General features: G+C 41.2%; 1 long non-coding RNA gene across 1 annotated transcript in view; it reads left to right on the top strand.

Moving 5' to 3' along the window:
* Window positions 1-435: 435 nt before the first annotated feature.
* The window catches only part of LOC144456843 (uncharacterized), a 70359-nt gene continuing 48151 nt past the window's right edge, over window positions 436-22643 (top strand). Inside the window, exon 1 of the long non-coding RNA XR_013486011.1 lies at window positions 436-513. This is a non-coding gene — a long non-coding RNA (uncharacterized LOC144456843). The remainder of the gene's footprint in view (window positions 514-22643) is intronic.

Consider the following 22643-nt stretch of genomic DNA (forward strand, 5'->3'; position numbering starts at 1 on the left):
TTAGATCCCAGGTCATTGCCAGTTGTTTTGACTTTTGTCTTGACATTGGACTTAAATGTCACTGGAGGAAAGAGAGGGGCTGACAACTTTGCACAGCTCTACCTCACTTAAATGCAATTTATGAGCAAGTCAAGACATCACCCTCATGATGTCATTGGTCCTCTTTGAGAATGAATGGCAGCCACGACAACAATTGCTCCCCTGGTAACCAGGAACTGCGGAAGGCACTAGAGTACAGTCTTGTGGAAGGACAGAAACTTTAGTATAGTACAACCTCACATCCTATATGCACCCCAGATGAGCAAAGTGCCCTTCCCACATCTGATGCTATTTGCCCCAGGTACCAAATTGTGTTATAATCTGTCATAAAGCCATTATGCGTACCCACTGCCTATGGATTGTAACAGGTGTTTGCATCACTCTCTTGCTGAGCTGGTGAGACACGAGTGAGGGAGCTGCATGTATACAAGGGCCAAGGTCATCAAGACACTAACAGAACTACATGGAGGCTTAGTAAGCATTACTGTATTGTCCCTTGCCAGATGTAGCAACACAACCAACCATTTGAAAGTCATTAGCATGTAGTGCTTCACTTGACAATGGCATATTCCCTCTTATATTCAGAGAGAAACTTAATTGATATCTAATTCAAATCTCAATATGCTGTGGAAGAGCGAATAGGGAGGCTTTGTAATATAGAGGAAAGAGTGCTAGATTAGGCATTAGAGAACCTTGGTTCAGATTCCAGCTCTGCCTTTTACTACCTGTGTAATCTTGGGTTAAATAATTTAAATTCCCTCAGTTTCCCCAACTTTAAAATGAGATGATTATGTTAGATGACCTTGAAGATTCCTCTGATCTCTTAAGTGTATAATCCTAAGTGTTTTGCTAATTAATGCCAAACTCTTAAAATGTCAGAAGAATGAACAATCTTGCCCACTCTTGAAAGCTGGGATAGGATGAAGCATGATACCTACTTCCCAGCAGAGAGGTCCTAGACTTAGGGGGGCAGAATGAGACATATATTTTGGGGCATGGCCAATGAAGAAATTTGTTTTGATTGATTATGCCTATGAGTTTTGTTCGTTTTCAATTGCGTATGGGAGGGGGTAGGGAGAGGTGAGGGGGGAGGTAGAGAAAACAGATTTTTAACTGAAAAAAAGAAGTTGATTTAATTTAAAATTTATTTATAAACTTATTTAAGAAATAAATCAATGACAACAAAAAAGAAAAGATAAGAACAATGGAAGGAAGCATGGCAGAGTGGTTATGATTCTGGCCTTGGAGCCAGAATGACCCAGACCCAAATCCTATCATGGATACTTACTCTCTCTGTGAACCTGGAAGTTAATCTTTCTCAGCTTTGGTTTCTTCAGCTATAAAATGGAAACAATCATCCCTATAATACTTACTTAAATGGTTGTATAGTGTTATGGATAGAGAAGTGACACCAGATTAGGGTGAAATAAGTTCAAGTCCCAATATTCTTGGGGTAGAGATGTGCTAACTGTATGATGGGTAAGTCATAGTAGCCCAGGCAACTCTGTAAGACTTAAAAGCTGAAGAAATAATGCTGACCTGCATTGGTAGAGAAAGTTTCCTCACTGAGAGCTACCTATGCTAATGAAGTCATGGGTCATATTTTTTTTTTTAAATCACTTATCTCACAGAGCAGTTGTGAGAATCAAAAGAGGCTGTATTCAGAGTACTTTGCAAACCTCCATATAAATGTCAGCTACTATTATTATTATTCTCTGTTGCTGTGGCAAAGACACAGCCTTAGTTCCCTTGCTCTGGGCCCTTCCTTGGGCACTGTACCGGCCATAAAAAATGACTAAATAATAACAGCACAGCATGCCAGGCAGGGGAAATTAATTTTTACAATTCTGGATGCAGACTCCATTCTATTATTTATAACACCTACAGAAACAGCTCCCAAAGAACTAAATTTAATTAAGAAATCCAGCACATTATCCAGTGATAAAACAAACTGGGATGAATTAGAAAGGACACCCATGCCCACTGGCTTCTAGGAAGGGCATCTTACCAAGAGGAGCTTGGGATGCTGAGGGGAAAGGAACTCATAGAATCCCATTCAAACAATAGAGAGAGAACTGAATTTGGATTCAAAGGCTCTGGGTTTGAAAGCCTTCTCTACTGCTTACTACCTCAGGCAAGGCTCTCAACCTTCATCTGTAAAATGAAGGATTTGGGGGTACATGCTCTTCAAGGTCCCTTCTGACTATACATCCTCTAATTTTGAACACTAATTTTAGTGGAAACCTTCTCACTAGAGCAGGGGGTCTTAACCTTTTTTTGTGTGTGTGAGGCAATTGGGATTAAATGACTTGCCCAGAGTCACACAGCTGGTGTCAAGTATCTGAGGCTGGATTTGAACTCAGGTCCTCCTGACTCCAGGGCCAGTGCTGTATCCACTGTGCCACCTAGCTGCCCCCTTAACCCTGTGTGTGTGTGTGTGTGTGTGTGTGTGTGTGTGTGATGGACCCTGTTGGCAGTTTAGTGAAGCCCAGGTAAGGACTCTTAACAGAATAATGTTTTTAAATGCATAAAATAAAATATCTAAGATTACAAAGGCAGCTAGGTGGCATAGTGGATGGAACGCTGGGTCTGGACTCAGGAAGACCTGAGTTAAAATCCAGCCTCAGACACTTACTGTGTGACCCTGGGCAAGTCACTTTATCTCTGTCTGCCTCAGTTTTCTCAATTATAAAATGGGGATCACAATAGCACCTACTTGCCAGGGTAATTGTGAAGATTTAATGAGATAATGTTTATAAAGTACTTAGTATAGTACCTGGCACGTAGTAGGCACTTAATAAATAGTTTTTTCCCTTCCCTTTTCCCTACAAAGGAAACCAATTATATTGAAATACAGTTGTCAAAAAAGAAAACTACAATAAAACAAGCTTGTAGGCCCCATGAACAAGGTTATGTTAAATGAATTCAGCTATAATCTTGAGGGGACAGACTTGATGGTCTAGGGTATAGAGCAACGGGTTTGGAGTCAGGAAGACTTGCCTTTCTGAGTTCAAATTCAGCCTCAGACACTTAATAGCTGTGAGTAGCTTTGACTCTGGACAAATCACTTAACTCTGTTTGCCTCAGTTCTTCATCTGAAAAATGAGCAGGAGAAGGAAATGGCAAACCACTCCAGTGCCTTTGCTGAGAAAACCCCGAAACGGGGTCACACAACTGAACAGCAAATAATCTTGAGAGTGACTTATAATAAAAATCAACATACAGTACCTCAACCTCTTATTTCAATAATGTAAGACCTTGAAAAGTACATTCCTCACTACAACCCCATGAAGTAGTTACTTTGGGTATTATCTAGGTAGGGAAACTGAGGCTCATAAAGGTGAAGTGACTTGCCCAAAGTCACAAAACTAGTTAATTAAGAGTCAATTTCAGGATTTGAACCCAGTACTTGACTCAAGTCCATAACTTCTTCCATATACCAAGTTCACTTTAATTCTTCATTTATTAAGTTCCTATTATGTGCAAGGCATTATATTAAGTACTAGGCTATAAAGACAAGGAAAAGGAATAGTCCCTATCCTCAAGAAGCTTATTTTCTATTGAAATATTATATATCCTGTGTTTAGATGATTCAACATGTGAGTTCATTTCACAGTGAGAAAGGAATGAGGCCAAAGTAAATATTGCCAAATCTGGTGTTGTGTGTAGGCAGCTGGCCATACGATGAAACGTGAGGGGTGCTGGGAAGTCTCCCCATCTCCATGGAAAAATATCTCTTATTGTCTGCTTGCTTAACTGTATAAAATCCTACCATGGGAATCTCTCCTTTGGGTTTCTAGATAGCTTATGTGTCCAGATTTCTTTTTGGAAAAAAAATGCAACTACCCTTGGAAGAAGTTATGCTATGACTAGTCATTTTAATTGGTGAATTTTTTCTTTCTCAGTCACTTTTGTGAGTCAAACAGGGTTTGAATAACTCATTTATATAACTCTTGGTGAATACCCCCTCATTGGGAGTTCTATAAACACTTGCTTATATAAATACTTCATCTACACTACAATTTAAGAAGGCTTTGCTGTGGTTGATGCAGTCCCTAAGGCAAAATTCCCATTTGGGAGATCCCCTACCTCCTCAGACAAAGAGATAAGTATAGGAGATTATTAAGTACTTCATGTGAATCAAGACAGTACTAAGCAAAGAAAGTCAAAAATAAGGTCTTGAAGGAGCTCACATTTAAATGGGGGAGATGACGTGCAAATAGCTGTGTACATGTAAGATATTATACATGGAACACAATCTGAGAGAGAAGGCTTTTCTCAGAGGGAAACTCTTTCTGAGAGTTCTAGGATGTGGCCTTTTAGAATGAGAATGGGCAACATTAGTCTCTTTGATACTGAATCTTGATATAGAGGAATAAAAACCTAGACCTATTTCTCAATTGCTCCTGTGAATTGTTTAAACATGGAGGTCAGATGAGAGGGAGATTGGCTCTTGTTCAATTGTGTCTGACTCTTCGTGACCCTACTTGGGATTTTCTTGGCAAAGATACTAGATGCCATTTCCTTCTCCAGATCCTCTTACAGATGAAGAAGCTGAGGCAAACAGGATGAAGTGACTTGCCCAGGGTCACATAGCTAGTAAGTGTCTGAGGCGGATTTGAACTCAGGCCTTTCTGATTCCAGGCTCAGTGCACTGTTCACTGGGCCACCTAGCACTGTAAGCAACTTTAAATTCATTTTCTTTTAGGGAAAGTATAAGACCTTAGGGTGCCGTCATAAGTCTGGAGTCCTGTATCAGTTCCTGTAGTGTAAGTGGGCTCACTGGGCTTTTATTTGGGGGGGGAGATAGGTTTTCTTTCTCTAGAAAATTTGTTTCCTTTCCGAGAGAAATCCAAATCGAAAGGTGGCACCATGGGGTCTAGAGAAATAGATGGGTCTCTCATAGGGAGACAGGTAGAGGATGAATTCGCTAGAAGGTGGGAGAATTGTACTGATGGGCTGCTGTGGAGTCATTTGACTTCTACATTCTTTCTGAGGTAAAATAAAGGTTGTCTTGTACCTAATAAATATTGTTATCTTGAGTGCTTGAACAGATGTTCAAGATGGGTTTAGAACTTGTGGGGACCTTAGAGGTCACTGAATCCAATCTCTTCATTTTACTTCTGAGGAAACTGAGGCCCAGAGAAGTCAAGGTCTCACAGTCACTAAGGAGCTGACCTGATACTTGGACATAGGTCTTCTGATTCCAAATCTCAAGTGCTTTCCACTGAGCCATAGTGGCTCTCAGAGTTGAGGCCTTTTTGAACCACAGATCTAACCATGAATTATATTCTGAGGCTCCCAGATGAAACTTTCTATGGAGGCAAAACAAATCTAAGACATCTGATTTCTTGAGAAACCCCCAAGATTGAATTCAGTTTAAGTTAACCCAGAGCATGTGGTCATAGGCCACAAAATAGAATTTTAAAATGAGTATTACATCAACAGGTAGAAAGGAAAGCATTGAAAAAATAGGTATTTAGACTGGGGAGGACAGACATACTTTTTTCCTTAAATTTTTATTTTCAGTTCCAAATTCTCTCCCTCCTTCTATCCCTACCCCCAACCATTGAGAAGGCAAGAAAAATGATACCCATTATATGCATGAGGTCATGCAAAACATATTTCCACAGTATTAAGCTGGGAAAAAAAAAGCCAGAAAAATAAAGAAGTGGGAAAAAATTCTTCAATCTGCACTCAGAATTCATCAGTTCTCTTTCTGGAGGTTGATAGCATTTTTCATCATGAGAGAATGCAGACATACTTTTAAAGGATAGAAAGTAGGGCAACCAGAGAGACACGTGAGGGGCACTGGGTATCTGAAATCAGGGTCTGAGGACCATTGTGTCATGGATTTAGAACTGTTAAGGGACCTTTGAAGCCACTGAGTTCAACCCCCTCATTTTACAAATGAGAAAACTAAGAAGGTAAGTGACTGTAGAGGAGAATATCCTGAAAGTGGGATGATGGCCCTCACCAAAAGACAAAGCTTGTTGACTTCACAGTTGTGCTTGGGGTCAGACTTGAACAGAGCTTTCGGAACTCTTAAACAGCCTTGTAGCCAGGGGCCCTCAGGCCTCATCAATGAATGACCCTGAAGAATACATCCAATACTTCAAAGGCGAATGAGATAAATACTTCAAACCTTCTAGGAATCTAGCTCGGACCTTAGAGTGTCAGGCACCCTTGAAGGCACTTCCAAGAGTTTCAACCTTTTCTTTTACACAGAGAGAAAGTGCGTTCAGCTAAATAGAAAATGAAATTGAAGTGCAGGAAGAGGGACAAAAGGTAATTTCTAATGGTACTAAAATCAGTGCAGCGTTTTGTGCAGGGAGAAGGAGGAAGCATCCATCCATTCTCCCCTTTTTTTATTCTTTACTTATTTTAAACATTTTTTTTCAAATTTTGAGTTCCAAATTCTTTTCTTCCTTCCCACTACTCCCCAACCTCCTGAGAAGGCAAGCAATTTGATGTCAATTATGCATATCATTTGTAGTGGTTGTTCTTTTCATTTACATTGTTGTAGGCACTGTGAATATTGTTTTCCTGGTTTTACTTCACTCTTCATCGGTTCATGTAATTCTTCTCATGCTTCTTGTGTATTCATTATGTTCATTGTTTCTTGTAGCATGATAATCTTCCATTATATTCAGGTACTACAAGTGTTTTCTCCCGCTGATGGGCATCTACTTTGTTTCCTACCACAAAAAGTGCTGATATAAATAGGTTGGTATATATGGAATCTTTCTTTTTCAATGAGTTTATTGCATACTGAAGGCCTTAAGAAATGCTTGTTGACTGACTGACTTACATTTTGTTGTTGTTACTGTTGTTTTATATACCCAGAACTTAGCATAGAATCTGGTATATCACCAATCGGTTAATAAACATTTATTAAGTGCCTACTATGTGCCTGGCACTCTGCTAAGCAATGGGAACATTTTCCACAGAAAGGGAAAAAAATGTAATGAAGTTGGGGAGTGATAAAGTCTTGGATTCAGGTGGCCTAAATTTGAAGCCTGGTTTTGGCACTCAATAGTGTGTGACTGGGCAAGTCACTTGACATTTCAGAGTCTCGGGGTCTTCATCTATAAAATGAGGGTAATAATACTTGGACTATCTACTTCATGGGGTTATGAGTAAAGTACCTTGAAACCTGTAAAGGACTATGGAAATATGAGTTATTATTTATGGCAAATGCCATGAAAATCTGAAGAGCACGTTGAATCTGATTGACAGCCAGAAAGCAGGCTCATTGAAACCAAAAAAGAAAATGACTTTGAGAGTTGTAGATGTGGAAATGCATCAGAACCACTGCCTTGAAGCCTGCTAATTTTGAAACAGTCATTTTTTTCTTGAGCAGTTTTGACATTGTCAACCACCCCCTCCTCCTGGACACTCTCTCTCCCCTTCAGCTTCTGTGGCACGGCTCTCTCTTGGTTCTCCTGATACTTGTCTAACTACTCCTTCTCAGTCTTTGCTGACTCATCACCCCTTTACCGCCCACTAGGGCAGCCTCAGGTTCTGGCTTGAGCGCACTTTTCTTCTATTTCCTTATTCTCTCCCTTGGTGATCTTAGGAAATCTTGCAAGTTCAGTTGTTATTTTATTCAGTTGACCCTCAGATCTGCATATCTAACCCTCTGATGTGCAGTCAGCCAATAAACATTTATTAAGTATCTACTATGTGCCAGGCACTATGCTAAATACTGGGGGGGGGGAGGCAAGACAGTTCCTGCTTTCAAGGAACTCACAGTCTAATGGAGAAGACAACATGCAAACAACTATGTACAAATAAGATATATACAGGGTATTTGGCCCACAATCAATGCATGCATATGATCTAAGCTTAATTTCTCTTCGGTACTGCAGTCTTGAATTACCAATTATTTTCTGGACATCTTCCCCTAGATGACTTTTAAGGACATCACCATCCTTCTAGTCACCCAGGCTCTCAACTTTTGACTCATCTTTGACCCTTTCTTTGGCTCAGCACAGCCAATTAGTTGTCAAGGCTCGTGTATGTCCACAACATCTCTGGGTCTTTCCCCTTCTATCCATTCATACAGCTTTCTCCCTAGTTCACACACTCATTGTCTCCTATCTGTACTACTGCAATAGCTTACTAACTGCTTTCCTTACTTCTGGCTTTTGTACTCTCCAATCCTACCTCAACACAGCTGCCAGATTGATATGTCTAAAACAGATCTGACCATGTCATTTCCCTACTCAAAAATCTTCCGTGGCTGCCTATTGATTCTCGGATAAAATATAAAATCCTCTGCCTGGCATTTAAAACCATCCACAGTAAGGAACATATTTTCCTTTCTAGTCTTATTTCCTATTATACATTCTCCTTTCCTATCAAACTGGCCTCCTGGTTGCTTCCTGTACATGACATTCTATCTGTTTGCTTTGTACCTTGGCATGCCTTAGAGGTGCACCTTTCCTTCTCCCCACTCTTATATTCAAAATATGGTTCTTCCTTACCTTCACCTATTAAAATCCTTAGTTTCCTTCAGAGCATAGCTCATCCTATATAAGTCTTTTCCTGGTCCCCCGGTTGTTAGTTCCCATTTCCATCCCCTCTGCTAGAATTTAAGCTTATTGAGGGCAGGGAATATATCGACTTTTTTTTTGATCTCTGCTGCCTAGCTTGGTGCTGTGCATACAGTAGGGACTTAATAAATGCTTGTTGAATTTAACTGAATCTAAGTAGGATTTAAGAAGAGACCTGAGGGAGAAAACCTGGGAGGTTTGTTTCCATTGGAGAAGGTAGAGAAGAGGTGTTGCCGGGAGAGGGGTACTATCTTAACGAGGTAAAAAGGGAAGGAGAGCATTTGCAATAGATTATACAGTGAGCCTAGTTGTATTTCTGCTCAAGAGCACTATTCCAGAGAGTGCCTGAGCCAGCTCAGTTCTGGGAGAGTTACCTTTTCTTGGATGGGTAGTGAGCATACCTTGTACACAATCTCCACCACCTCTACTCCATTATCCCCTCCATCAGAGTCATGATGTATGGACAGTAGTCAGTGGCTACTTGACTTTCCATTTGTCATCTTTTGTTGCCCTTTGTCCTACCATTTTCTTCTGAAGAGGTGAGTTGGCATAGATGGATTGCATGGAGTAAGTGGTGGGATGTTATGGTCATTTATTTGTGACACAAAGGTGGGAACCACATTTAGGCTATTGAATTTAGTGCAATAGCAAGCTCAGTAAGTTGAAATTTATGGATTTGATCCTGCCCCCTCAGTTTTACTTATTTTTATATTCTAGACAAAACGTATATTCTTTTTTGGTGAAGGCAATGACAGGTTTTGGAAAGATTGTATAGAAGGAAGCATAGAATGAAGCTGTCTTATGTTATAGGTCCCCTACCTCCACTTTGGGAAGAGATCTATACAAGTACTGGTAAAGGAAGGTGAGAGGATGGAGGTTGAACTTATATGCACAACTAGTTTGACCATTTTGACTGAATTTATTTATTTCTTCAGTCAGATCACTGAACCACATTGAGTGCCTCCATTTCCCCACTCTCCTTTTCTGACCCCTCCCCCCATCCACTTCTCGAGCTTCTGACCCTAACCACTTCACTAAAACTACTCTCTCCAAGATAACTGATGATCACTTAGCTGCTTTCTCAGTCCTCATCTTTCTTGGCCTCTTTACAACTCTAGACACTTCTAACCACCTCCTTCCTTTTGGACACTATGTCCTTTCTTGCCTGTCATGACTTTGCTCTCTCTTTCTCCTCCTACCTGCATGACTGTTACTTTATGATATCCATTACAAGATTATCATTCATCTCCCACCCATTAAAGACAGGTGCCCCCAAAGACTTTGTCCTTGGCTTTTGTCTCTTTGCCACAGCTAGGTAGTACATTTAGGGAGAGCATTGGGTCTGAAGTCAGGAAGACTTGAGTTCAAATCTGGTCTCAGACACTTACTAGGTGTGTGACCCTGGGCAAATCATTTAACCTATGTTTGGTTCAGTTTCTTGAACTGTAGAATGGTACTAATAATAGCACCTGCATTAGGGTTGTTGTGAAAATCAAATGCGATAATATTTGTAAAGCACTTATCATAATACCTGGCACATAGTAGGCACTTCATAAATGTTTTTTTCTTTCCTTCCTTCCTTCTTTCTTTTCTTTCCTCCTTACTTTATACTATGCACTCTCTCTTGGTTTTCTCATCAGCTCCCATGGATTTAATTTTTAAATTACCATTATTATTATTTTTGAGACTGCATCTCCCTATCTTGCCATGGCTTGAAATGAAATGGCTACTCATAGGCTGGATCCCAATTCTTGTTGGCACAAAAGTTTTGATTCTCTCTATTTTTTTCTGACTTGGATTAGTTTGCCCTTCCTTAGTGGGCCAATGACTCTCTGCTGCCAGAGATTTGCCATAGTGCAGACACCCTTTGTCTTTACTGAAACTCTGGTAAATCACTAACCTCAGCCTTCTCCAGTAGCACAGATTATAGACCTGTGCCAACACACCCAGAAAGTGATGACTCTCAAATCCCCTGGTCCATCTCAAATCTCTCTTCTGAAATCCAGTCTCACATTGCTATCTCTCTGGTGGGCATCTCCATGAAACTCTATCAGAATCTCAAATTTTGTTGTTGTTGTTGAGTCCTTTCAGTCCAAACAGTATCTGACTCTTTGTGACCCCATGGGAGGTTTTCTTGGCAAAGATACTGGAGTGGTTCGCCATTTCTTTCTCCAGCTCATTTTATAGTTGAGGAAACTGAGGCAAATGGGGTTAAGTGACTTGTCCAGCGTCATACAGCTAGTAAGTGTCTGAGGTCATATTTGAACTCAGGAAGATGAGGCTTCTTGACTTTCTTGCTTTCAGACTTTACATATGTCCAAAATGGAGCTCATTTGTTCTCCTTCCTAATGCTACCTCCCCTCCCTGCTTTCTCTAAATTTCCATATTTCTGTTGAGGATACCATGTTACTTCCAATCAGACAAGTTTACAACTCTGAGTTGCAAAAGTCATCTTTGACTCTTCTCTCTTCCTCAATTCCCATAGTCAGTCATTAGTGAAATTTAGCCTATTCTGCCTTTACAACAATAATCATATCCTTCTCTTTCTCTCTATTCACATGGCCATCAGCCTAGTTCAGACCATCATCACGTCTTGCTTGGACAATTCTAATAGCCTCCTTTTTAGTCTTGTTGCTTCTTTTCTTTCTTCCGTCTGATTCATCTTTACAACTTTCATATTAATATTCCTAAAACTTAAGTCATTCTATATAACTTCTCAGCTCAAAAACCTTTAGTGGCTCCCTATTATACTAATATAAAATATGAATTCCTCAACTTTGCACTAAAAATCCTCCACAATCTGACTTCCTTCAACCTTTCTGAAGGTTCATATTACTTACCTTCATGAATTACTTACCTTCATGAGCTCTATATTCCAATAAATTGTCCTACCACTGATTCCCTGAACTTGCAATTCCATTTCTCACCTCTGTTCTCTTGCAAAGCTGTCTTTCTACCCTTCCTACTAGAATGTATTTCAATCAATCAATAAACATTTATTAAGGACCTGCTTTGTGCTAGGCACTGTGCTAAGTGCTGGGGATACAGAATAAAAAAAGCAAAAGATAATTTCTTGTCCTCAAGGAGCTTACAATCTAATGGGGGACACAACAAGCAAACAAATATATACAAAACAAGTTATATACAAGATAAATAGGAAATAACTTTAGAGGGAAGGCACTAGAGGGGTTAAGGGGGTTAAGGAAAGCTTCCTATAGAAGGTGGGATTTTAGTAGAAAGAAGTCAGGGAGGTGAGTCAGAGCAGAGGGAGGAGAGGATTCCAGGCATGGAGGAGCCAGAGAGAATGCCTGGAGCCAAGAGATGGAGTGCTTTTTTTCCTGGAACACTGAGGAAGCCAGTGTCACTAGCAGGCTATTGTAATAATCTGAGTGTGAGGTGATGAGGGCCTGTACTAGAGAGGTGGCAGTGTCAAAGAAGAGAAGGGGACATATTTGAGAGATGTTGCAAAGGTGAAATCAACAAGCCTTGGCAACTACCAGGATATGGGGGATGAGAGAAGGAGGAGTCCAGGATGACTCCTAGGTTGTGAGTCTGAGGGATTGGGAGGATGGTGTTGTCCTCTATAATAATAAGGAAGGAGGGAAGAATATGGGTGAAAGATAATGAGTTACATTTTGGACATATGGAGTTTAAGATGTCTACTGCACATATAAATTAGTTTAGGTAAAATTGTCATTTTTGTTATATTGGCCCTGCCTACCCATGAACAGTTAATATTTCTCCAATTATTTAAATCTGATTTTATTTGTATAAATTTTTTAAAATAATTTTGTTTATATAGTTCCTAGGATTGTTTTGGTAAGTGTACTCCCAGGTATTTTATACTGTCTAGAATTATTTTAAGGAAGTATTTTCTTCACTGAGCTTTTGGACTTCCTTTTCCATTTGGCCAGTTCTGCTTTTTAAGGCATTCTTCTCCTCACTGGCTTTTTGGACCTCTTTTGCCATTTGGGTTAGTCTATTTTTAAAGGTGTTATTTTCTTCAGTGTTTTTTTTGGGCTCCTTTAGAAAGCTGTTGACTTGTTTTTCATGATTGTCTTGCATCACTCTCATTTGTCTTCCCAATTTTTCCTCTACTTCTCTTACTTGCTTCTCAAAATCCTTTTTGAACTCTTCCATGGCCTGGGACCAATTCATATTTTTATTGGAAGCTTTGGATGTAGGAGCTTTGACTTTGTTGTCTTCTTCTGGTTGTATGTTTTGATCTTCTTTGTTACCAAAGTAAGATTCTATAGTCTGATTATTTTTCCACCGTTTGCTCATGTTCCCAGCCAATTACTTGACTTTTTAACTCTATGTTAAGGTAGGGCTCTACTTCCAGTGTGGAGGGTGTACTGTCCCAAGCTTCAGGGGGTTTGTGCAACTGTTTTTGGAGATAGCTCTAGGGACCTGTAAGTTTTCAGTTCTTCCTAGGTGGTGTGATCAAAGGAGAAGTATTTACCCCTTTCCTGGCCTGTGTTCTGGTCTATGAGTGGCCACAAGCACTCTTTTCTGCCTTGGAACTGTGAGGAGGATTCTCTCTTTACTGCCACTACAAGCTCTACCTTGCTAAAGCTCCTCCTTGCCCCAGGACCACCACCCAAGACTGTGACCCAGATCAAGCACGAGTAAAGCAAGAGAATCCTTCCTCAGCAGCAGCAAAGAGATCCCTGGAATCACTCTCTGATCAGCCACTGGATCCTCTGTGGGCCAAGAGCTCTAGAAGCAGCCGTTGCCCTGGGGCTGTGCCAGGACTGGGATCAGGACCAAGCTCCTCTCTCACCGAGGTCCAACAGACCTTTCTTACTGACCTTCTAAGTTGTCTTTGGCATTTGTGGGCTGAGGAGTCTGGAAACTGCCACAGCTACCAGTGATTCATCTCCTGACGCCTGCTGAGGCCATGTCTTTGCCTGTGCAGTCCACACTAAACTGTGCTCCTCTCCCAGCCTGGTGCAACAGACCTTTCCTGCCGACCTTCCAGGTTGTCTTGGGATGGAAATTTGTTTCACTCTGTCTTTCTGTGGGTTCTGCTGCTCTAGAATTTGTTTAGAGCCATTTTTACAGGTGTTTGGAGGGGTTTGGGGGAGAGCTCAAGCAAGCCACTGCTTTTACTCCACCATCTTGGCTCCGCCCCTAGAGTTATTTTAAATGAGATATCTCTTACTGTCTCTTCTTGCAGAGTTTTGTTTGTACTGAAAGGCAGTTGGAGATGTGAGATTAGTGGTCAGCAGAGAGGTTAGGGAAGGACAGGTAGATTTGGGAATCATCAACATAGAGATAATATTTATGTACTTCTTCAACTCTGACTCTTAGCACCCCTGGCTTCTTTTAAGGTTCACCTCAGGTACCATTTTCTCTGTGAGGACTTTTCTGATTCTTCTAATTCCTAGTGTTCTCTCTGCCCCCCCCACCCCCTCTCCCAATGAACTTATAGGTCTCTGTATATGCTGTATAGAGAATGTACTCAGGAGAATGTAAACACCTGATAGGCAGAGACTGTTTTGTTTTTTTCCTTTGTATCCTTGGTGTCTAGGATAATGCTTTTCTCATAGGCATAGGGACTGGTACTACCTATGATTTCACTGGTATAGAGAACTCTTGAGTGAGTAAACTCTTTCTACCAATATAATTAGACACCTTCTCAGCAATTTATAGTTTTAGAGGGCCAGCTGTAACATTAAGAAGTTAAGAGACTTGCTCAGGGTCACACAGTCACTGTGTGTCAGAAGTAGGACTTGACTCTAGATCTTCCTGGCTTTGAGGCCACCTCTCAATCCACTATGACACACTGTCCCTTCCTGCACATAGTAGGTACTTAATAATTTAAAAAAAACTGATTTGACTTGTTTTATTATACTACTGCCTGGTCAGCCTTTTTCAAGTTGTGGGGAGAGGTAGGAGGGGTTCAGAGGCAGAAGGGGCAGCAATCCAGAAGTCATAGACCACAGTCTCCTAATGATTATTTTAAGCACGGCTGATTCAACCAGGGATGTCTGTGGAGTAAATAGACCAGTGCAGGTTTCCATGAAACACTGTATTTATTATACATTCTCTCTCTCTCTCTCTCTCTCTCTCTCTCTCTCTCTCTCTCTCTCTCTCTCTCTCTCTCTTTCTTTCTCTATTTTATGTATGTATGTGTGTGTGTGTGTATATATATGTGTATATATATATATATATACATACATATATACACACACATATGCATATGCCTATATAAACATGTACGTGTGTGTATATGTATGTATGTATGTATGTATGTATGTATGTATGTATTACCTACTTCCCTTGCTTCTTCTAAACTGAGAGATAATTAACTCTCTAAGTAGAGTTTTGAGAACCCAGATGTAATAACTCCAGGGAAGCTTGCTTGCTTTTTATCAGAGATGTTGAAGGCAAGATTCCTGTTTGTGCAATAAGTTGTTCTGGAGATGGCCTCTGAGATTCTGTGATTACTCAGCTACTTAAGGGTTAAGTAATTATTAGGTAGAATTGACTGGCTTAGCATTTCTATCAAAATTGGTATGCATATCTACTCTACAACCTGTATGCAGAATTCATTTTGCTAGCAGAAAGAGCGCTGGACTTGGGGTCAGGAGGACCTGAATTATAATCCTTTCTCTAATATTCAAATAGCTAAGGGACAATGGATAAGTCATCTAACATCACTGAGCCTCAGTTCCTCATCTGTAGAATGGGTGTAATAATAGCAGCTCCCTTACAGGATTATTGTGAGGAGCAAAAAAGATAATGTCAAGGTACCTTAAAGTGCTGTATAAATGTTAGCTGTCATAATTATTATAATGAGTTGCTGACAACTGAATTAGATGAACACACTCAGGCAGGAGCAGGATGGATAATGGGAGGTGGCAGAGAATAGGGAATGACACTCCCTTAGGACTTCCAGGGTGGTAGATGGAAGATTCCAGCAATGGGCAGAGAGCTTTCTGTGTCATCCATATAAGTCCCGGAAGAGAAATAGAGCTGCCTTTGAATGTGAATGATTAACTCTCATCAGCAGGCCTTTGATTATGCCACTGGCCGCTGAAGTCAGGCAAGACTGAGATGACTGATAAGCCACTGTTCCTTTATTTATTCCAAGCTCTGCCTGGAGTTGGAGGGATTTGCAGATCCTCGGTTTGGGAGAAACCTGGATGGTGCAACAAGTTGTTTGCCATCACCTCCGTCAGGAAGTGACTCATATTTTAATTCAGGATCTGATCATCTCTGCACCAGAGCATTTGTACAGTAGCTGCGGGGGAGGAGAGAAGAGCTCTGGCTGTTCACGGATAAGCAGCTCATCCAGCTGTCAGTGACATTTATTTTACAGACAAAAGTTTGAAAATGGATCATATGCCAGTGTTCAGAGAATCCTAGTGAGATAGGACTGGAAGGGTCCTTCAAAGATAATGTGGTCCAACCACCTGTTTTTACTGAAACAAGAAATTTTGGACATTTTAAAAGGCTATCAATTTAATTCAGGGAACAAATGTTTCTTAAGCACCTACTATATGCTAGGTACTGTGATAAGCCCTGGGGATGTAAAGGCAAAAATGAAATGACTTTGACCTTGCTTATAGTCCAATGAGAACACTGGTTCTGAAAGCCAAGGACCTGACTTCAAATCCCAACTCTGATGCAAAAAGCCTGGCCCATAGTAAGCACTATGTAAATGTTAGCTATTATTACTCCCTATGTAGTAAACACTCAGGGCCTCAGTTTTCTCACCTGTAAGTGAGAGGGTTATATTAGACTCTGAAGTGTCTTCCAGCTCTGGTTCTGTGACCCACTGAGAGAATATAACATATATATAAATTAATAAGCACTCAATTTGTATTATTTTTAGACCTGAGATTTCACAGGTGTAGGAAATATAAGTGTAGGCATGAGGAAACTCCATATATGAATGCAGATTAGAACCTACTATGCAATTTTCCATCTTGGGTAGCTGACTGGGGAATTGATAGACTAAGTGATCTTCCTAGCATCAGGCAGCCAGTGTGTGTCAGGAAAAGGACTTGAGCCCAGGCATGTCTGATTCTGTGGACCATGGTATCACACAAGCATCTGAGTCCCATAACCCATAGGTTGGTGAATAGAAGCCATGCTCTGCTTACGATTCTATATAAATATAACATCCTTGCCCAGGCAGGTTGGTGGGTTTCCTGAAGGACTGCTGAATGACCCAGCCTACATATAAGGGCAAATGACTCCTTATTGGCTGAAAGACATCTGAGACTTCGTACATGAGAGACACATGGGAGAGAATGCCAGAAAGGAGAAGCAGCACAGTTTGAGAGAGAAAATATGACTTGGGGAGAGAAGATGGGAGCCTTTGGAGCTATAGAAAACTGGCCCCCTAACATGTCCCTTAATTCCCAGTAAGTGTGCACCCAGAGAATGCTAAAAGTAGGCCACTCTGGTGAAATCTTCTCTTCTTGGTTAAGTTGAGATTTATCTTATTCCTAATTTCAATAACCCATTTACTCCTATGTAGTCTTTTGTTTATTCTTATCTATGTAGTCTCTCTGATTTCTGTTTTACTCTTTGCTTGGATAAATATTTGTTTGCTATCCATGATTATCTTTTTTGAAGCAAACATTTGGTGGGAGGAAGCTAAACTGACTATGAGTAAACTAACTTACTTTAGAGTGACCAGGGAAAATCAAAATTTTTTTCCCACAACTCCTAAAAGAGCATTGTGCCTATTAGATTGCAAATATCTGATGCATAGTAGGTAGTATAATTCTGGCTTAATAACCCTCTTGGAGATAGGGCCCAGCCATGATGCTCCTCCTGCTCTGCCTAAAGGTGGAAATTACAGTCTCCTTGCAGACTTGAAATGGGGAATTCTAGATCTCAGCTATCTAACTATATCCCTACTACATCCCTACAACATCCCTACAATATTGGCCACCTTGGGTCCTAATGATTTTTTTGTTTGTTTTTTAAATAGCCCACTGATCTTCATTCTGCTTTCACAAAGACCCCTTGGTATGGGAACCTCCCCATCCCCAAAGATATTCTTGACCTTCTATTTCCCATTCTGAATGGGTCTGTGGTTATAAACCCTCTATCTCTCTGGGACAAGTGAGAGCTTGGATCTATACAGACATACAGACAATCTCTCAAACCTTCTGTGGATGCTGTAGACTTCTGTTCCTGTGTATAATATGTTGGTGTTCAGACCTTTCTCCTTCTCACTGGTCTTTGAGTCACTGGTTTCCAGAGGAGAAGGCTAGTTCTTGCCTACCTTGGGATCAGTGTTTGAGGTTGGGAGGGGTGAGTCCCTGAGAGTCTCTCATTCCTGGGGAGCAAGGATGGTTCCTTGAGACTCACAACTCTATTGCCTGGAGGTTATGGTTTTGGTATACCAGGTACCTCCGTGGGTCTCAGTAGCCAAAGCATCTCTGGGATTAGACTTTGTGGATCTTGCCATAGGAGTACCTCTGAGTGGGGACTCAGGGCCAGTAGGAGGTCGGGTAGAGGAAGGAAGAAAATAAACAATCATTTGTTAAGTGCCTACTATGTGCCAGGCCCTATGCTAAGTGCTTTACAAATATTACCTCATTTGATCCCCATAACAACCCTGGGAGATAGGTGCTATTGTCCCCATTTTACAGTTGCGGAAACAGAGACAGAGGTCAAGTGATTTGCCCAAGGTCACACAGCTAGTGTCTGGGTTGGATCTGAACTCAAGTCTTCCTTACCCCAGGCTCAGTGTCCCTTTGCCACCCAGATGCCAGGGGACACCAGGGTATGCAGTTAAGCTGAGTCTTTCAAGGGTGTGATCGTAGATGGGGTTGGAGTCCACAGTGAGAGAGCTGCTGGTGTTAGTAGCTTTAGGGTTTCTTTGTATTTTGTGTGTATATTGTGTATGTGTATATATGTGTGTGTGGGTGGTGGTGGGCGGTTATTGTGCAGACTGAGTTGGAAAAATATGAGACCATGCTCTCCTCAGACAGGAATTGCTTCTGAAGAGTTCTCCAGCAATCAGCTGGTGCTCTGGGCCTAAACTCCTCTGGGAGAAAAAGTCAGCAAGAGGTATCTCACAGAGTTGGGCTCATTCGTGCTTGTTCCCTGCCTGTTGCTGGGGGGAGGTGGGAAGATGGAGCATTATTGATTACTTAAAAGTCTTACATATAGAAATAGTAACTAATATCAGCAGAGCAAGTGCACTGACAAGGTGGATATTCGGAAAGGCCTCATGCAGAGAGTGGCTCCTGAGCTAAGCCTTCAGAGAAGCTAAATATTCTAAGAGGTAGAGATTAGGAAGGAGGGCATTCTAGGAAGGCATGGAGATAGAGGATGGAGTGTTCCAGATAAAAACCAGCCTTTGTGACCATTTGACATTATCTATCTGGGTAGGTAGCTGAGTTGTTTTTTCAGTTGTGTCTGACTCCTCATGACCCCATTTGGGGTTTTCTTGGCAGAGATACTGGGGTGGTTTGCCATTTCCTTCTCCAGCTCATTTTACAAATGAGGAAACTGAGGCAAACAGGGTTAACTGACTTGCCTAGGGTCACACAGGTAGTAAGTGTCTGAGGCTGCATTTGAGCTCATGAAAAGGAATTTTCCTGACTACAGGCCTGGCACACTATTTACTGCACCACTTAGCTGCCCTTGGATAGGTAGACTGACACCAAATTTTCCAGGGTTCTTCTTAAATGCTAAGCAGATGACTTTGTACTTTATTCTATAGTCTGTAGGGAACAGGAGAGAGACAAGGCTGGGTCTAAGTTTAAGAAAGATGGCTGTGGCAGCTATGTAGGCAGATGCATTGGGGGGAGGAAGGAATCAGAATCAAGGATACCAATTAGGATGTTACTGAAATAATACAGGGAAGGGTAATAAGGACCTTAACGAAGATGGTGACCATGTTAGTGGAGAAAAGGGAGGGATGTGAGATGTTATGCTGTAAAATTAAAAAGACTTGGCAATTGATTAAATATGAGAAATAAACAATGCTTGCTGTGCATCAGGCATTGTGCTAAGTGCTTTACAAATATTACCTCATTTGATCCCTATAGCAACCCTGGGAAGTAGGTGCTATTATTACCCTCATTTTACATTTGAGGGAACCAAAGCAGGCAGAGATTAAGTGACTTATCCAGGGCCACATAGTTAGGAAGTATTTGATGTTGGATTTGAACTCAGGTCTTCCTGACTCTAGGCCTGGGGCTCTAGCCTCTGCACCACCTAACTGATCAAGGAGGATAGAGAATTAGTGATGAGTCTGGTTATAAACTGGGGTGAGTAGGAGAATTATAAATAGATTTAAAAGATTTAAAGCTAGGAGCTCCATAGCTCCTAGCCCATATGGAGCCAAAGCGCCATAGATTTAAAGCTAGGAACCATTTTTAGAAGCCAATTAGGGCCTACCTCTTCATTTTACAAAAGAAGAAGCTAGGGCCCAGAAAAATGAAATGATTTGTTCGAGGTCATATGGTGAAGGAAGATTTGACACTAGGTTCTTTGACTCTAAATTCAGCGCTTTTTCTATTTCACTAGCAAGGTGGTGTCCTCGACAGGGATCATCAATCACTGGGATTAAGTAAAAAATAGACGATGTGGGAATGGCCTGGTTTTCTTCCATTGTTAGGGAGGGAGTGAAGGAGAAAGGGGGTGGGACCAGACCTAGGATATCATTGGTACAGGGAACTCCACCAGTGTAGATGGGCATTTCTTCTGCAGTTTGTAAGCTTAGAGAGTTTCCTGGGGTTTCCAAAAGGTTAAATGACCTAACTAGGGCTCCCTACCTACTGTGTGTGAGAGGCAGGAGGTGAACGTGGGACTTCCTGCATTTAAGGCTGTCTTTTTAACAGTGGTTAAATGGTGATATACTTCATCTCTTTCTACTATAATGTAGAACAGAATATTCCTAGATCACTGGCCGTGGTTGGGTAAAATTGTGACAGCTGCAATGCTCTTAAAGTCAGCTGTGAATGAGAAAAGTACAAGAGGCAAAGCCCTTGGAGATCTTTGATGTGCCTTCCTTCAAAAGAGAGACAGCAGGATACAGGAACATTGACCTCCAGGCTCCCTTGGCTAACCTGACGGGTTTCCTTCTACCAGGCCCACTGGGTTGGTGTGTTGCCCTGAGAAGGAAAATCTTGGACATATATTCACATAAAAAGCCCTGGAATGAACACCTACTCTGGAATCAGAAGATGTAGGTTCAGATCTTACCTTTCAGTGCTTGCTTACTACTTGCATGACCTTGGACAAGGGACATTGTTTGAAAACACCCATGACAGGATCTACACTAAATAGCTAGTCAGTCTGTTTATTAAGTACTTACTGTGTGCCAAAAGCTAGTCTTTTCTCTGAACCTTTTAAGGGAAACAAGGCAAGTGTTTTTCAGCAAGACTGTATCTTGGAGGTGTCAGCTCAGTACCTAATTCAGCAAGTTTCAGGGAGAAACACTGATCTTCCAGATATGTATTGGGAGTTTTGAGGGGGTGAGGATAATTGATAACTTAGACTAATTGTATTCTTTAAATGACTTAAAAACTCAACAATTTCAAAGGTCTTTATTTCAGAGAAGACTAAGAGTGGACTGGGGGCTCTGAGACGGCCTCTGGACTTAAATGCAAGCAGCCAACAGACAGCCTGAGATGTTATTCACTGTTTCGATTCTCCAGCTGCCTTGGATTTCTGCCCTCAGATCTCACCATTCTTTGGGTGACTCAGCAGCCTCTAATGAAGCTCAGCTCACATAGCAACATTAGCCTGTGACTGCATCGGTCCTCCCACAGTGTCCAAAATACTCATTTGGGATCATTCAGTACCTGCTGAAGTTTCTGTAAAACTTCTTATCCTTGGAAAGACTTGGTTGAGAGGGAGCTGAGGGTGGGAGTGCCGTCCTTGGTTACCGTAACATTTAAGGTTTTTCCATTTAAGACTAACTTTGGAGGTCAAAAATCCTCACAGAACTCTTGCTCCCCCAACTCTGCCACTGCCTGGATTATTGACCATTAACATGGTTCCATCGATCTCTAGAAAATCTCGGGCTTCCTTTTAGACTAAATTCATGTGATATTTTCTACAGGAAGCCTTTCTTGATCCCCAAACTCCTTGGATTCATTATGCATACATTACCTATAAACTTAAGTATGTCGATACTCTCCTAATAGAATTCAAGCTCTTTGTTGGCAGGGATTGTTTCAATTTATATTTCTGAATATATTATCCTCAGTTCCACAATATGGCAAGGGCTAATAAATGCTTGCTCATTGATTGCTTTTAATAACCACTGTTGTGATTTCAGTTTAATAGCTATTTTACTTTTGCACAGTATTTTACATTTGTTATCTGATCCTTACAGCAGCCCTTCGAGGTAGGTGTTATTATTTCCCCCATTTTGCCGCTGGGGAAACAGAAGATCGGGGTTAATTGCCTTGTTCAGGCTCACACATTTAGTAAGTGGCTAAGAACTTCTCTAGGTTTCACTCTGGACTTTCTACCCCATGGCACAGAAACCTTTTCACCCTGGAAGCTCACTTTAGCCCTAAACTTTATTCTTTGGAAATACTCTGCACTCAGGGGTGGGCTGGTAAGTTTTAACCAGTTCTCTGAGAAAAAAAAAATACTGGGATACACTCAAGTTGAATCTGCATTATTAACATTTTCTACATAACTTTATAAAGCTTATACAATTAGCAAATAAAAAACAAATAAATAAACAAATAAAGTCATGATTTGTAGCATTTGCCAATTTCTAAGTTGTTGTTGAGTCATTTCAGTCTTGTCTGACTCTTCTAGACCCCATCTGGGGTTTGCAATTTCCTTCTCTGCCTAATTTTACAGATGAGGAAACTAAGTTAAGTAACTTGCCCAGGGGTCACATAACCAGTGTCTGAAGCCACATTTGAACTCATGAAGTTGAGTCTTTCTGACTCCAGGCCTGGCGCTCTATCCAGTGCCAAGGTGTAAAATGCTCACGCTGAATATTTAACAATAGACCTCTTGGGGCAGTAAGAACACGCCCCAGCATACACCTGCCTCTGCAGCTGAGCCCTCGCTCTCTGATTGGATGACTCTTCAGGA

Source organism: Phascolarctos cinereus, unplaced genomic scaffold, assembly GCF_003287225.1.
Source record: "Phascolarctos cinereus isolate Bilbo 61053 unplaced genomic scaffold, phaCin_HiC Scaffold_4;HRSCAF=312, whole genome shotgun sequence".
Lineage (NCBI taxonomy): Eukaryota > Metazoa > Chordata > Mammalia > Diprotodontia > Phascolarctidae > Phascolarctos > Phascolarctos cinereus.